This window comes from Microcebus murinus, chromosome 5 (assembly GCF_040939455.1).
Source record: "Microcebus murinus isolate Inina chromosome 5, M.murinus_Inina_mat1.0, whole genome shotgun sequence".
Lineage (NCBI taxonomy): Eukaryota > Metazoa > Chordata > Mammalia > Primates > Cheirogaleidae > Microcebus > Microcebus murinus.
In genome coordinates this window covers 113083187-113099325 of record NC_134108.1, presented here as the reverse complement: position 1 = coordinate 113099325, position 16139 = coordinate 113083187, and the positions used below count along the sequence as shown (strand labels likewise).

Sequence of the window (16139 nt, the reverse complement as noted above, 5' to 3'; positions counted from 1 at the left end):
GTGTGTGTGAGAGAGGGAGGTGTGTGAGAGAGAGAAGGAGCTGTGTGTGTGTGAGAGAGAGGGAGGTGTGTGTGTGAGAGAGAGGGAGGTGTGTGTGTGTGTAAGAGAGGGGTGTGTGTGTGAGAGAGAAGGATGTGTGTGTGTGTGAGAGAGGGAGGTGTGTGTGTGAGAGAGAGAGGGATGTGTGTGTGTGTGAGAGAGGGAGGTGTGTGTGTGAGAGAGAGGGAGGTGTGTGTGTGTGAGAGAGGGAGGTATGTGTGTGAGAGAGAGGGAGGTGTGTGTGTGTGAGAGAGAGCGATGTGTGTGTGTGAGAGAGAGGGATGTGTGTGTGAGAGAGAGGGAGGTGTGTGTGTGAGAGAGAGGGAGGTGTGTGTGTTTGAGAGAGAGGGAGGTATGTGTGTGAGAGAGAGGGAGGTGTGTGTGTGTGAGAGAGAGCGATGTGTGTGTGTGAGAGAGAGAGAGGTGTGTGTGTGAGAGAGAGGGAGGTGTGTGTGTGTGAGAGAGAGGGATATGTGTGTGTGTGTGTGAGAGAGGGAGGTGTGTGTGTGTGTGTGAGAGAGAGAGGGATGTGTGTGTGTGTGAGAGAGAAGGAGGTGTGTGTGTGTGAGAGAGAGGGATGTGTGTGTGAGAGAGAGAGGGATGTGTGTGTGTGTGAGAGAGAGGTGTGTGTGAGAGAAAGAGGGATGTGTGTGTGTGTGTGAGAGAGGGAGGTGTGTGTGTGTGAGAGAGAGAGGGATGTGTGTGTATGTGAGAGAGAGAGAGGGAGGTGTGTGAGAGAGAAGGAGGTGTGTGTGTGTGAGAGAGAGGGATGTGTGTGTGTGAGAGAGGGATGTGTGTGTGTGAGTGAGAGAGAGGGATGTGTGTGTGAGAGAGAGAGGGATGTGTGTGTGTGAGAGAGAGGGATGTGTGTGTGTGTGAGAGAGAGGGATGTGTGTGTGTGAGAGAGAGGGATGTGTGTGTGAGAGAGAGGGATGTGTGTGTGTGTGAGAGAGAGGGATGTGTGTGTGTGAGAGAGAGAGGGAGGTGTGTGTGTGAGAGAGAGAGGGAGGTGTGTGAGAGAGGGAGGTGTGTGTGTGTGAGAGAGAGGGATGTGTGTGTGTGAGAGAGAAGGATGTGTGTGTGTGTGAGAGAGAGAGGTGTGTGTGTGAGAGAGAGGGATGTGTGTGTGTGAGAGAGAGAGGGAGGTGTGTGTGTGAGAGAGAGGGAGGTATGTGTGTGAGAGGGAGGTGTGTGTGTGTGAGAGAGAGGGATGTGTGTGTGTGAGAGAGAGGGATGTGTGTGTGTGAGAGAGGGATGTGTGTGTGTGAGAGAGAGGGAGGTGTGTGTGTGAGAGAAAGAGCGATGTGTGTGTGTGAGAGAGAGGGAGGTGTGTGTGTGTGTGTGAGAGAGGGAGGTGTGTGTGTGTGAGAGAGGGATGTGTGTGTGAGAGAGAGAGGGAGGTGTGTGTGTGTGAGAGAGGGATGTGTGTGTGTGAGAGAGAGGGATGTGTGTGTGTGTGAGAGAGAGGGATGTGTGTGTGTGAGAGAGAGGGATGTGTGTGTGTGTGTGAGAGAGGGATGTGTGTGTGTGAGAGAGAGGGATGTGTGTGTGAGAGAGAGGGATGTGTGTGTGTGTGAGAGAGAGGGATGTGTGTGAGTGAGAGAGAGAGGGAGGTGTGTGTGTGTGAGAGGGATGTGTGTGTGTGAGAGAGAGGGAGGTGTGTGAGAGAGGGAGGTGTGTGTGTGAGAGAGAGAGGGATGTGTGTGTGTGAGAGAGAGAGGGATGTGTGTGTGTGTGTGAGAGAGGGATGTGTGTGTGTGAGAGAGAGGGATGTGTGTGTGTGTGAGAGAGGGATGTGTGTGTGTGAGAGAGGGATGTGTGTGTGTGTGAGAGAGGGATGTGTGTGTGTGAGAGAGAGGGATGTGTGTGTGTGTGAGAGAGAGGGATGTGTGTGTGTGAGAGAGAGGGATGTGTGTGTGTGAGAGAGAGGGATGTGTGTGTGTGAGAGAGAGGGAGGTGTGTGTGTGTGATAGGGAGGTGTGTGTGTGTGAGAGAGAGGGATGTGTGTGTGTGTGAGAGAGGGATGTGTGTGTGTGAGAGAGAGGGATGTGTGTGTGAGAGAGAGGGATGTGTGTGTGTGAGAGAGAGAGGGAGGTGTGTGTGTGTGAGAGGGATGTGTGTGTGTGAGAGAGAGAGGGAGGTGTGTGAGAGAGGGAGGTGTGTGTGTGTGAGAGAGAGGGATGTGTGTGTGTGAGAGAGAGGGATGTGTGTGTGTGTGAGAGAGGGAGGTGTGTGTGTGTGAGAGAGAGGGAGGTATGTGTGTGAGAGGGAGGTGTGTGTGTGTGAGAGAGAGGGATGTGTGTGTGTGAGAGAGAGGGATGTGTGTGTGTGAGAGAGGGATGTGTGTGTGTGAGAGAGAGGGAGGTGTGTGTGTGAGAGAAAGAGCGATGTGTGTGTGTGAGAGAGAGGGAGGTGTGTGTGTGTGTGAGAGAGGGAGGTGTGTGTGTGAGAGAGAAGGATGTGTGTGTGTGAGAGAGAGGGATGTGTGTGTGAGAGAGAGGGATGTGTGTGTGTGTGAGAGAGGGAGGTGTGTGTGTGAGAGAGGGAGGTGTGTGTGTGAGAGAGAGCGATGTGTGTGTGAGAGAGAGGGAGGTGTGTGTGTGAGAGAGAGGGAGGTGTGTGTGTGAGAGAGGGAGGTGTGTGTGTGAGAAAGAGGGAGGTTAGTGTGTGTGAGAGAGAGGGAAGTTTGTGTGTTAGAGAGAGGGAGGTATGTGTGTGAGAGAGGGAGAGGGAGGTGTTTGTGTGAGAGAGATAGGTGTATGTGTGAGAGACAGGTGTGTGTGAGAGAGGGAGATGTGTGTGTGAGAGAGAGAGGGAGATGTGTGTGTGAGAGAGAGAGGGTGTTGTGTGTAAGAGAGAGGGAGGTGTGAGTCAGAGAGGGGGAAGTGTGTGTGAGAAAGACAAAGAGTTGTTTGTGAGTGACAGAGGTGTGTCTCAGAGAGAGAGGGAAGTGTGTGTGTCAGAGAGAAGGAGATGTGTGTGAGAGATAGAGGGAGGTGTGTGAGAGAGGGAGGTGTGTGTATTTGAGAGAGATAGGGAGGTGTGTGTGAGAGAGAGAGCGGTGTGTGTTTGAGAGGGAGGTGTGAGAGGGGGGGGAGGTGTATGTATTTGAGACAGATAGGGAGGAGCGTGTGAGAGAGATAGGGAGATGTGTGTGTGTGAGAAAGGGAGTTGTGTGTGTGAGAGAAATGGAGGTGTGTGTGTGATAAGGAGGTGTCTGTGAGAGAGATAGAGGTGTGTGTGAGAGAGAGAGGGAGGAAGGTGTGTGTGTGTGAGAGAGAGGGAGTTTGTGTGTGAGAGAGAGGTGTGTGTGTGTGTGTGTGTGTGTGTGTGAGGGAGGTGTATGTGAGAAAGAGGGAGGTGTGTGTGTCAGAGAGAGAGGGAGGTATGTGTGAGAGGGGAGGTGTGTTTGTGTGAGAGAGGGGGGAGCTGTGTGTGAGAGAGGGAGGTCTGTGTGTGAGATTGAGAGGGAGGTGTGTTTGTGCGAGAGAGAGGGAGGTGGGTGGGTGTGAGATAGAGGGAGGTGGGGGTGTGTGATAAAGATGGAGGTATGTGTTTGAGAGATAGAGGGAGGTGTGTGTGTGAGAGAGGGATGTGTGTGTGAGAGAGAGGGAGGTGTGTGTGTGTGAGAGAGGGATGTGTGTGTGTGAGAGAGAGGGAGGTGTGTGTGAGAGAGAGGGAGGTGTGTGTGTGAGAGAGAGGGAGGTGTGTGTGTGTGAGAGAGGGATGTGTGTGTGTGTGAGAGGGATGTGTGTGTGTGTGAGAGGGATGTGTGTGTGTGTGAGAGGGATGTGTGTGTGTGTGAGAGAGGGAGGTGTGTGAGAGAGAGAAGGAGCTGTGTGTGTGTGAGAGAGAGGGAGGTGTGTGTGTGAGAGAGAGGGAGGTGTGTGTGTGTGAGAGAGAGGGATGTGTGTGTGAGAGAGAAGGATGTGTGTGTGTGAGAGAGAGGGAGGTGTGTGTGTGAGAGAGAGAGGGATGTGTGTGTGTGTGAGAGAGGGAGATGTGTGTGTGAGAGAGAGGGAGGTGTGTGTGTGTGAGAGAGGGAGGTATGTGTGTGAGAGAGAGGGAGGTGTGTGTGTGTGAGAGAGAGAGCGATGTGTGTGTGTGAGAGAGAGGGATGTGTGTGTGAGAGAGAGGGAGGTGTGTGTGTGAGAGAGAGGGAGGTGTGTGTGTGTGAGAGAGAGGGAGGTATGTGTGTGAGAGAGAGGGAGGTGTGTGTGTGTGAGAGAGAGCGATGTGTGTGTGTGAGAGAGAGAGAGGTGTGTGTGTGAGAGAGAGGGAGGTGTGTGTGTGTGTGAGAGAGAGGGATATGTGTGTGTGTGTGTGAGAGAGGGAGGTGTGTGTGTGTGTGTGAGAGAGAGGGATGTGTGTGTGTGTGAGAGAGAAGGAGGTGTGTGTGTGTGAGAGAGAGGGATGTGTGTGTGTGAGAGAGAGGGATGTGTGTGTGTGTGAGAGAGAGGTGTGTGTGTGAGAGAGAGGGATGTGTGTGTGTGTGTGAGAGAGGGAGGTGTGTGTGTGTGTGAGAGAGAGAGGGATGTGTGTGTGTGTGTGAGAGAGAGAGGGAGGTGTGTGAGAGAGAAGGAGGTGTGTGTGTGAGAGAGAGGGATGTGTGTGTGTGAGTGAGAGAGAGGGATGTGTGTGTGTGAGTGAGAGAGAGGGATGTGTGTGTGAGAGAGAGAGGGATGTGTGTGTGTGAGAGAGAGGGATGTGTGTGTGTGTGAGAGAGAGGGATGTGTGTGAGTGAGAGAGAGAGGGAGGTGTGTGTGTGTGAGAGGGATGTGTGTGTGTGTGAGAGAGAGGGAGGTGTGTGAGAGAGGGAGGTGTGTGTGTGTGAGAGAGAGGGATGTGTGTGTGTGTGAGAGAGGGATGTGTGTGTGTGAGAGAGAGGGATGTGTGTGTGTGTGAGAGAGGGATGTGTGTGTGTGAGAGAGAGGGATGTGTGTGTGTGTGAGAGAGAGGGATGTGTGTGTGTGAGAGAGAGGGATGTGTGTGTGTGTGAGAGAGGGATGTGTGTGTGTGAGAGAGAGGGATGTGTGTGTGAGAGAGAGGGATGTGTGTGTGTGTGAGAGAGAGGGATGTGTGTGAGTGAGAGAGAGAGGGAGGTGTGTGTGTGTGAGAGGGATGTGTGTGTGTGTGAGAGAGAGGGAGGTGTGTGAGAGAGGGATGTGTGTGTGTGAGAGAGAGAGGGATGTGTGTGTGTGAGAGAGAGAGGGATGTGTGTGTGTGTGAGAGAGGGATGTGTGTGTGTGAGAGAGAGGGATGTGTGTGTGTGTGAGAGAGGGATGTGTGTGTGTGAGAGAGAGGGATGTGTGTGTGTGAGAGAGAGGGATGTGTGTGTGTGAGAGAGAGGGATGTGTGTGTGTGTGAGAGAGAGGGATGTGTGTGTGTGAGAGAGAGGGATGTGTGTGTGAGAGAGAGGGATGTGTGTGTGTGAGAGAGAGGGAGGTGTGTGTGTGTGATAGGGAGGTGTGTGTGTGTGAGAGAGAGGGATGTGTGTGTGTGTGTGTGAGAGAGGGAGGTGTGTGTGTGTGAGAGAGAGAGGGATGTGTGTGTGTGAGAGAGAGAGGGAGGTGTGTGTGTGTGAGAGGGATGTGTGTGTGTGAGAGAGAGAGGGAGGTGTGTGAGAGAGGGAGGTGTGTGTGTGTGAGAGAGAGGGATGTGTGTGTGTGAGAGAGAGGGATGTGTGTGTGTGTGAGAGAGAGAGGTGTGTGTGTGAGAGAGAAGGATGTGTGTGTGAGAGAGAGAGGGAGGTGTGTGTGTGAGAGAGAGGGATGTGTGTGTGTGAGAGAGGGATGTGTGTGTGTGTGAGAGGGAGGTGTGTGTGTGTGAGAGAGAGGGATGTGTGTGTGTGAGAGAGAGGGATGTGTGTGTGTGAGAGAGGGATGTGTGTGTGTGAGAGAGAGGGAGGTGTGTGTGTGAGAGAAAGAGCGATGTGTGTGTGTGAGAGAGAGGGAGGTGTGTGTGTGTGTGAGAGAGGGATGTGTGTGTGTGTGAGAGAGGGATGTGTGTGTGAGAGAGAGAGGGAGGTGTGTGTGTGTGAGAGAGAGGGAGGTGTGTGTGTGAGAGAGAAGGATGTGTGTGTGTGAGAGAGAGGGATGTGTGTGTGTTAGAGAGGGATGTGTGTGTGTGTGAGAGAGGGAGGTGTGTGTGTGAGAGAGGGAGGTGTGTGTGTGAGAGAGAGGGATGTGTGTGTGTGAGAGAGGGATGTGTGTGTGTGTGAGAGGGAGGTGTGTGTGTGTGAGAGAGAGGGATGTGTGTGTGTGAGAGAGAGGGATGTGTGTGTGTGAGAGAGGGATGTGTGTGTGTGAGAGAGAGGGAGGTGTGTGTGTGAGAGAAAGAGCGATGTGTGTGTGTGTGAGAGAGGGAGGTGTGTGTGTGTGTGAGAGAGGGAGGTGTGTGTGTGTGAGAGAGGGATGTGTGTGTGAGAGAGAGAGGGAGGTGTGTGTGTGTGAGAGAGAGGGAGGTGTGTGTGTGAGAGAGAAGGATGTGTGTGTGTGAGAGAGAGGGATGTGTGTGTGTTAGAGAGGGATGTGTGTGTGTGTGAGAGAGGGAGGTGTGTGTGTGAGAGAGGGAGGTGTGTGTGTGAGAGAGAGCGATGTGTGTGTGAGAGAGAGGGAGGTGTGTGTGTGAGAGAGAGGGGGAGGTGTGTGTGTGAGAGAGGGAGGTGTGTGTGTGAGAGAAAGGGAGGTGTGTGTGAGAGAGAGAGGGATGTGTGTGTGAGAGAGAGAGGGAGGTGTGTGTGTGTGTGAGAGAGAGGGAGGTGTGTGTGAGAGAGAGAGAGGGAGGTGTGTGTGTGAGAGAGAGAGAGGGAGGTGTGTGTGTGTGAGAGAAGGTGTGTGTGTGAGAGAGAGGGATGTGTGTGTGAGAGAGAGGGAGGTGTGTGTGTGAGAGAGAGGGAGGTGTGTGTGTGTGTGAGAGAGGGAGGTGTGTGTGTGTGAGAGAGAGAGGGAGGTGTTGTGTGTGAGAGAGAGAGGGAGGTGTGTGTGTGTGTGAGAGAAGGTGTGTGTGAGAGAGAGAGGGAGGTGTGTGTGTGTGTGAGAGAGAGGGAGGTGTGTGTTTGTGTGTGAGAGAGAGAGGTGTGTAAGAGAGAAGGGGCAACAACAAAAATAAATAAATGGGACCTGATCAAATTAAAAAGCTTCGGCACAGCCAAGAAACTATCAGAAGAACAAACATACAAAAGCTAGTGAATTGGAGAAAATATTCACATGCTACACATTCGACAAAGGGCTGAGAACTAGAATCTATATAGAACTCAGGAAAATCAGCAAGAAGAAATCAAACAACCCCATTAAGCAATGGCAAAGGACATGAACAGAAACTTTTCAATAGAAGACAGACTAGTGGCCAATAAATATATGAAAATATGCTCAACATCTCTAATCATCAGGGAAATGAAAATCAAAACCACAATGAGATATCCCATAACTCCAGTGAGTATGGCTTTTATCAAAAAGTCCAGGCTGGGCGCGGTGGCTCACGCCTGTAATCCTAGCACTCTGGGAGGCCGAGGCGGGCGGATTGCTCAAGGTCAGGAGTTCAAAACCAGCCTGAGCAAGAGCGAGACCCCGTCTCTACTATAAATAGAAAGAAATTAATTGGCCAACTGATATGTATATAAAAAATTAGCCGGGCATGGTGGCGCATGCCTGTAGTCCCAGCTACTCGGGAGGCTGAGGCAGAAGGATCGCTCGAGCCCAGGAGTTTGAGGTTGCTGTGAGCTAGGCTGATGCCACAGCACTCACTCTAGCCTGGACAACAAAGCGAGACTCTGTCTCAAAAAAAAAAAAAAAAACAACAACAACAAAAAAAAGTCCAAAACTATAAATATTGGTGCGGATGTGGAGAGATGGGAACACTCATACGCTGCTGGTGGGACTGCAAACTAATACAACCTCTGTGGAAAGTAATATGGAGGTAACTCAAAGAGCTAAAATTAGAACTACGATTTGATCCAGCAATTCCATTACTGGACATCTACCCAAAGAGAAAAAAGACATTCTATAAAAAAGACATCTGCACTCGAATGTTTATAGCAGCACAATTCACAATTCCAAAGATGCGGAAACAACCCAAATGCCCATCAATACATGAGTGGATCAATAAAATGTGGTATATGTATACCATCAAGCACTACTCAGCCGCAAAAAACAGTGGTGATCTAGCGCCTCTTATATTATGCTGGATAGAGCTGGAGCCCATGAAGTATCACAAGAATGGAAAAGCAAGCACCACATGTACTCACCATAAAATTGGTTTTAACTTATCAACATTTATGTGCACATATGAAAGTAACATTCATCAGGTGTTGGGCAGGTGGGAGGGGGGAGGAGGGGATAGGTATACTCACACCTAATGGATGCGGTGCGCACCATCTGGGGATGGACAGGCTTGTAGCTCTGACTTGAGTAAAGACAATATATGTAACCTAAGCATTTGTACCACCATGATATGCTGAAATAATTTTTTTAAAATTCCAAAAAAAAAAAACTAAAGAAAAAGACAAATTTATTTTTCTCTTTTAAATAAGATTTTCATATGGTATTAATTAAAATAACAAAAGATTTTGTTCACCTTTTGAAATAAAGGATTGGGAAGAAAGGAGAAAAAACGACAGACTCAATTTTTCTCCTTATTAATTTACATTTCAGTTTGTCTATACTACGTCTTATAATTGTTTGGAAAGCTGAGTCTCCTGTGTATCAAACAGTAAAAATTTTTTCCTTTCAAAATCTTTTAATTTTCAGTTTGACTAAGTAAATGACTATAATTTTTTGGTGACCTGTAATCTTGTTTCACAACAACAAATGTTTATGACACACAATTATTTTAAAAACTTTTATATTGGCCAGGCATGGTGGCTCACACCTGTAATCCTAGTACTCTGGGAGGCCGAGACGGGCGGATTGCTCAAGGTCAGGAGTTTGAAGCCAGCCTGAGCAAGAGCCCGTCTCTACTATAAATAGAAAGAAATTAATTGGCCAACTAATATATATAGAAAAACTTAGCTGGGCATGGTGGTGCATGCCTGTAGTCCCAGCTACTCGGGAGGCTGAGGCAGGAGGATTGCTTGAGCCCAGGAGTTTGAGGTTGCTGTGAGCTAGGCTGACACCAGGGCACTCACTCTAGCCTGGGTAACAAAGTGAGACTGTGTCTCAAAAAAAAAAAAAAAAACTTGTATAAAAAATGTTTTTGCCATAAAATAACTGGTTACTTTTTAAAAATTAGGACAAAACAAAAAGGTTAAGTATGCATAGATAGTTTGTGCAATTTAGCATCAAATTCATAGAAAGGAATTTATAGGAATTGTGTATGTGATCATGTTTATTATAATTAAAAAATTTTTTGGTTATAGTTTTCTTAAAATAGTCACTGTTGATAAAATTATATAAATACTATACTCCTGACCTTTCTTGATATGTAAAAATTATTTATATAGTCAAAATATTTTTCATACTGTTAATGAGTCATTTGTTCTCTTATTCAAGGTACTAGTTATTCTCATTCCTCTGTATTATACTGTTTACTCATGACCCTGGACACACTCTTGTCAATTCAAGTACTCTTTTCATGCTTCGTCTTCCAGAGTCATTACAAGTATTAAATAAATAACAAAGTTTACCTGATATCTCCAAGATTTAAGATATTGAATCCCATCTGGCCCAAACCTGTTATTCACTGCCAAAGCCCTATTACTATAATAAAACTCATCCTCCTTTGAGGCCCAAGGACTATCACAAAAAAAGACAGACATGAGAGATGGCAAGGGACAATTTCAAGGGATAGAATTAATTCAGACTCCACATCTCACCTAAGATGCCTTTATTTCTTAGCTCCTTTAAACATATGTATGAATGTTGTATTCTCTTGTCACCTTTCGCCTCCATTTCCCCACCCCACTTGACACCTACCTGCCAAGAATAAAACCCACTCAACAACTTCTTACAGCCTAAAGATTAGGTTTTGCTTAAAAATCTCCCAGGACAAACTGGGCCCCTTCAACCTTCATAAAAAGTTCCTTTTCAAAGAATTCTCCCTACTCCCACTACAACTAAGCTTCTGGGAATTCCATCCTGGATTCATATCTCCTGACTCTGACCTACAGATCCTCTAGAGAAACCTACTTCCACCCATCACTAATTCCTGGAAATCCATTGGCCTACACCTGCCAGCCCATCACTGATACAGGAATTCAGGAACAAAAATAGACCAAGGCCAAATTGTAGCAACAAAAGGAAAAAGTGATCCTGAAAACCGATTCAGGCTATGCCTCTGTCCCATCAATCAGAGCAATTCTTTAGACAATCATTACTCTGACTCTCTCAGTTGTGCACTGGCTCAGGTGCGGATACTGAAACAACACCATAGACAGAAGAAAGAACACAAATTATTATTATTGCCACTGTTACGAGTAATTGCTTTGCCACCAAGTTCCCCAGGACACAAACCAACTGCTTAATCCAGGGGTCCTCAAGCTTTTTCAATAGAGAACCAGTTCACTGTCCCTCAGACCGTTGGAGGGTGGTTGGAGAGTGGGGCACACATTCCACACATGGGCCCTGGAGCAGTCGGTTGCTAAGCAGGACAGGCAGCAGTGGCAAAAACACCCTGTGGGCCGGATAAATGTCCTTAGCGGGCCGCATGTAGCCTGGGGGCCATAGTTTGAGGACGCCTGGCTTAAACAATTGGTTAGCAAAGGGTTTGGATCTGAAAGCTTGGTTGTTTGGCTTTTCATGTCAGTCATCAGTTGAGTGACGCTACTTGACTCATCTGGGACGTAAATGCAGCGTTCAGCTTTAATGACGGCTCATGTCCTTCCTCGAGCTGCAATGAGTGTGTCTAAGGCCATTCTGTAGCACAGCTATTCTCATAAGTCAGATTTCATTATTTAGTCAGATGCTTATGCAACTGTCACGAAGAGTCATTCATGTATAATTTGCTAATGCATCTATATGCCTACCATATGATGTTTGCAATACCTGCTTGTGGAATGAAGATAAAGGCTAGGTGATTGTAGCAACAGCACACAGAATGTGTCCAGCAAGATTGTAAATGAAGAAAATTTGCTTGTTTTGGTAGGGTTGGAACTACTCATCCTGTGCCCAAGCATAAACCAGAGTACACCTCCCTCACCATCCTGGAGGTAACCATGGCCATAAGTTGGTGCCACATAGACAGCATGTTCCATTTGGGGCTAGGAAGTAAATACCTGGCTGCCACATCCAATCAGTGGCATGCCAGTCAGTTCTCAGTAACATGATGATGTGGTCACATCATTCTCTGGGTATCCATCCCATATTTCTATGCTGTTTGGCACTTCTCAAAGGGTGATAACGGCACAACATAAAAAGAAAGAGAGAAATGTTGGTAGGGATAATAAGGGGTTTGGAGTTTTTATTAAGGGGTAAAAGAGAAAGAAAATATCTAGTTAATGGCTGTCAGCTGATAACAGAAGCAGCTATGGAGTGGCTTGGTTTGCTTCCTGCCTTCTTTTCTTTTTGGTGAGGCCGGCTTATCAGAGTCTTTGGAAATGTGGTTCTGACAGGAACTAAGACAGCTCATACTCCTGCTGTCTGTTCAGGGCTCTACAAGGGTAAGTAATTCCAACCCTGCCCCAAAAAACTCTTAAATAAAACAATTTAGCCACAGGTGCATGATCAGACAAAGGGGCAGTTTGTTGTGATCTTTCCCATCAAAGGGGCAATTGTGAGTTTATTATTCATCTCTCTTTCTGTTAGATAATTTTTCTTTCTCTGTTAGCTAGTTTATTAGCAAGGCCATACTCTCATCTCCCCCTTTCTTTGGTTAAAACTAATATTCTTATTAAATGAACTCAGAATTGGGGATCCGAACTGGGGCAAAGGACGGACCGGCCTGGTATGTAAGCTGGGCTGTGGTGACATTCGTACAGTGACAAGGGAAATATAAAGAGGAAGAAAAGGTGATAAGAAGCCATATGTGCCACAGCATATTATTAAGGCTCATGGTTTTGAGGCTTTTGTGAAGAGAATCAGAGCCTGGTATCTTTGATGGGCTGGGCAGGTATAGGTCAGTGCAGCTCATGGTGGGAGAAAATAGGTTTTTCTGGAGGATCTATAAGTTTGAAGACCTAGTATAGAAAAGCTGAAATGCATTAACTTGAAGAAGTAAAGTGAATCTGTCTCTTTTCTCTCTTTTCCCCACCTTTTTTTATTTTCTAAAAAGATGAACAAAATCTTTTGTTATTTTTATTACTATCATATGAAAATTTTTTTATTATTATTATTATTTTTTTTTTTTGAGACAGAGTCTCGCTTTGTTGCCCAGGCTAGAGTGAGTGCCCTGGTGTCAGCCTAGCTCACAGCAACCTCAAACTCCTGGACTCAGGCGATCCTCCTGCCTCAGCCTCCTGAGTAGTTGGGACTACAGGCATGTGCCACCATGCCCGGCTCATTTTTTCTATATATATATATTAGTTGGCCAATTAATTTCTTTCTATTTATAGTAGAGACGGGTCTCGCTCTTGCTCAGGCTGGTTTCCAACTCCTGACCTCGAGCGATCCTCCCGCCTCGGCCTCCCAGAGAGCTAGGATTACAGGCGTGAGCCTCCGCGCCCAGCCAGAGTTCTTATGTTTTTGATGAAATATTTAAGAGCTTATTTTTTTAAAGCCAATTAATTAGAGCTCTTTTACATATTTTGGCAGTCAAACATCACATACACATGACATATATGTAGACACACAACCACAGGTACGGACAGAAGTAGATATTTTTAGTTGAAACACAGCGGGAAGTTTTTATTTCGAAGGCACACAGAGCACACCAAGAGAAGGAAAAGGGTTGTCTGTAAAGTCCCAGTTAAGCCTTTTCCCAGGAGCCTGAGAAACGAAGCCTGCAGCGTTAGGAGGGGCTGGGTGTTCCCCCAGCCGCAGGCTCTCATCCAGCCAGGCGCAGAATGATCGGCCAGAGCGCAGGTCGAGCCGCTTCTGCACCCCCCTCCGCGGGCGGGCGCTGCGGCGCGGTCGGAGCTGTCGCCAGGCTGCTGGGCACACCGAGACCCTCGGCCAGGGCAGAGTTCACCGGGACTCGCTCGGGTCTTGTCTCGGATTTGGGGGAAGGGCTCTGACCAGTCACCGCCCGGAGGGCAGGGCGGGGATACCTAGCCGGGCTGACCGCGAGGGCGGCCGGGCCTCCCGCCGCCCGCGGGTGGAGCCAGGCTGCGACGTGAGGCCGCGCGGGCAGGCGAGCACGCCTACGACGGCCCGGACACGGCTCAGATCTCCAAGCGCACGCGGGCGGGGAGCGCCGCAGGGCCTACCTGGGGAGCAGGTGTGTGCGTGCGGTGGCTCCGCAGATAGCTGGAGGTTGGGAAGGAGGCCCTGCGGTGTGCGAGTCTGAGGGCTGCCCAACGCCTCCAGGATCGCCTTTCTGCCTCAGGCTGGCGTCCCACGAGGTGGGGAGGAAAGTGAGACCTATGCCAGGAAAACCTCCCTCCCGCCAGGCTCGGTGGCTCACGCCTGTAGTCCTAGCACTCTGGGAGGCCGAGGCAGGAGGATCGCTCAAGGTCAGGAGTTGGAAACCAGCCTGAGCAAGAGTGAGACCTGTCTCTACTAACAATAGAAAGAAATTAATTGGCCAACTAAAAATATATATAGAAAAAATTAGCCGGGCATGGTGGCGCATGCCTGTAGTCCCAGCTACTCGGGAGGCTGAGGCAGGAGGATCGCTTGAGCCCAGGAGTTTGAGGTTGCTGTGAGCTAGGCTGACGCCACGGCACTCTAGCCCGGGCAACACAGTGAGAGTCTGTCTCAAACAAACAAACAAACAAACCTCCCTCCCACTGTTGGAGAGAAGGAGGAGTCCTTTTTCCAGTCAGATACCGCGGAGTGACTTATCCGGAAGTCCTGCCCTTCTCTCAGGAGCCTTTGAGGGATCCGGTCTCTCCAGGGCTGGAGGGAGATCATGCCTGCGGTAACTGGACAGAGTTTGCCCCTGGCACCAGCCCAGCTCCCTGGCCAGCTTTCCCTTGGGCCTTACTCTCAGACCCACACTTCATGTCTTTGGAGGTCTGGCTCCGGCTTTTCTGAGTCACTGGCCTCCACCCAGGTCAGGTCCAGAAATTTCTTTTGTCCCCCTCAGAGACATGGGACTCCTACCGTGGGCTGTCTCTCCCTGATTCTAGAATTTTCCAAGGAATAGGAGATTATCCCAGACCCCTGGGTCCAGGCTGGTGTTTGGATTTCGCGCTCCCTCCTCCCACCTCGTTTGTCCAGTCCATTCTCAGGGTGTCACATGAGCACTGCTAGAGTGTCCTGTGAGGGATGCAAAGTGCCTGGATTTTCTGACTCTTCCCCTCAGAGCCCCCAAGGACACATGTGACCCACACCCCATCTCTCCCCGTGAGGCCACCCTGAGGTGCTGGGCCCTGGGCTTCCACCCTGCAGAGATCACACTGACCTGGCAGCAGGATGGAGAGGACCACACCCAGGACATGGAGCTTGTGCAGACCAGGCCTGCAGGGGATGGAACCTTCCAGAAGTGAGCAGCTGTGGTGGTGTCTTCTGGAGAGGAGCAGAGATACACGTGCCATGTGCAGCACGAGGGGCTGCCGGAGCCCCTCACCCTGAGATGGGGTAAGGAGGGGGTGGGGGTCAGGTCTCTTCTCAGGGAAATCAGGGGCCCTCTGGAGCCCTTCAGCAGGGTCAGGGCTGAGCCTGGGTCAGGCCCCTCACCTTCCAGTCCTTTCCCAGAGCTGCCTTCCCAGCCCACCATCCTCATTTTGGGGAATCGTTGCTGGCCTGGTTCTACTTGGATCTGTGTTTGCTGCTGTGATGTGGAGGAAGAAGACATGGGGTAGGGAAAGGATGTGGTATGAGTTTTCTTGTCCCACTAGGGGATTTCAGCCCCAGGTAGGAGTTTGTCTGTCTCCTGCCTAGTTGTGAGATGCTGTCTGCACACCCGCTTGCCCAGCCTGGGCCCCGTGTGCCAACACTGACTCTTCTGTAAAGCACGTGTGGAAGTCAGGGGACAGAGTTTTCACGCAGAGGATTGTGGCGATGGGGACCTGACCCCCAGCAGTCACAGGTCAGAGGGGAGGTGTCTGCCGAGGACAGACCTCTAAGAGGGCAGTTGGTCCAGTCCCCATACATCTCCTTTTCTTTCCTTATGGTTCCAGATTCTATCCTGAGTCTGCAGTCTGCTTTGGGAACCCTGGGGTCCACAACTATCCAGTTCCTCTAGGACCTCATGGCCTTGTCTCCTCCCTGGCTTCTCACTGGACTTGTTCTTCCCATAGGTGGAAAAGATGGGAGCCACACTCAGGCTGCCTGTAAGTTAGGATCGGGGGCTGGCCCCAGAGACCTTTGGGATAGTGTAGACATGAGCCCATGGGGGAGCTCCACCACCCCATAATCCTCCTGTTGCCACATGTCCCGTGGGCTCTGACCAGGTCCTGTTCTGTTCTACCCCAGGCAGCGATAGTGCCCAGGGCCCGGATGTGTCTCTCACGGCTTGCAAAGGTGAGAGCCTGGGGGCCTGACATGGGACTGGGTAGAGGGGACCCAGCTGGGCTGTGGGAGTTCTCTGGATTTGGACATTCTGAGTGTGTGGTGGGCGGTTCAGAGAGTCTCCATTTACAGTGACTGACAGTGACTGACAGCTTGTTTGTGATTATTTTGTTCTATGGTGTGAGACAGCCGCCTGGTATGGAACTGAGTGATGCAGGATCTGTTCATGGCCCCAATCTGTGGCTTTGAGAACTGCGATTTTGCTTTCTGAACCAGGCATTTGAAAATGTCTGTGTTCCTATTAGGATAATGTCAGGACATGGGGGAGTAGCCCCCCCTGCCCACCAAGACGCCTCCTCACACTGGCCTTTGTCCCCTCTTCCCATGCATGACATTGCTGTCGGGGGGGGGGGGGGGGGGTGGTGGCTGGGACGTCTGCATTCCTGTCTCAACTCTACATGGCCCTGGGCATCGACCTCTTACTTGCCTACTGAAGATAATTCTTGCTGTGAGGAGGGGTTGATGGGTTAATTAAAGGAGAGAAGATTCTTAAAAGGGGAGAGAGGAAACAAATAGAAGACCTGAGAACTTTCCAGAATCCACATGTTTGTTGTG

General features: G+C 49.6%; 1 pseudogene; it reads left to right on the top strand.

Annotated features, from left to right (window-relative positions):
• The first annotated feature begins 13321 nt into the window (after positions 1–13321).
• Positions 13322–15877, top strand: LOC105855357 (HLA class I histocompatibility antigen, A alpha chain-like; annotated as a pseudogene).
• Positions 15878–16139: the final 262 nt, after the last annotated feature.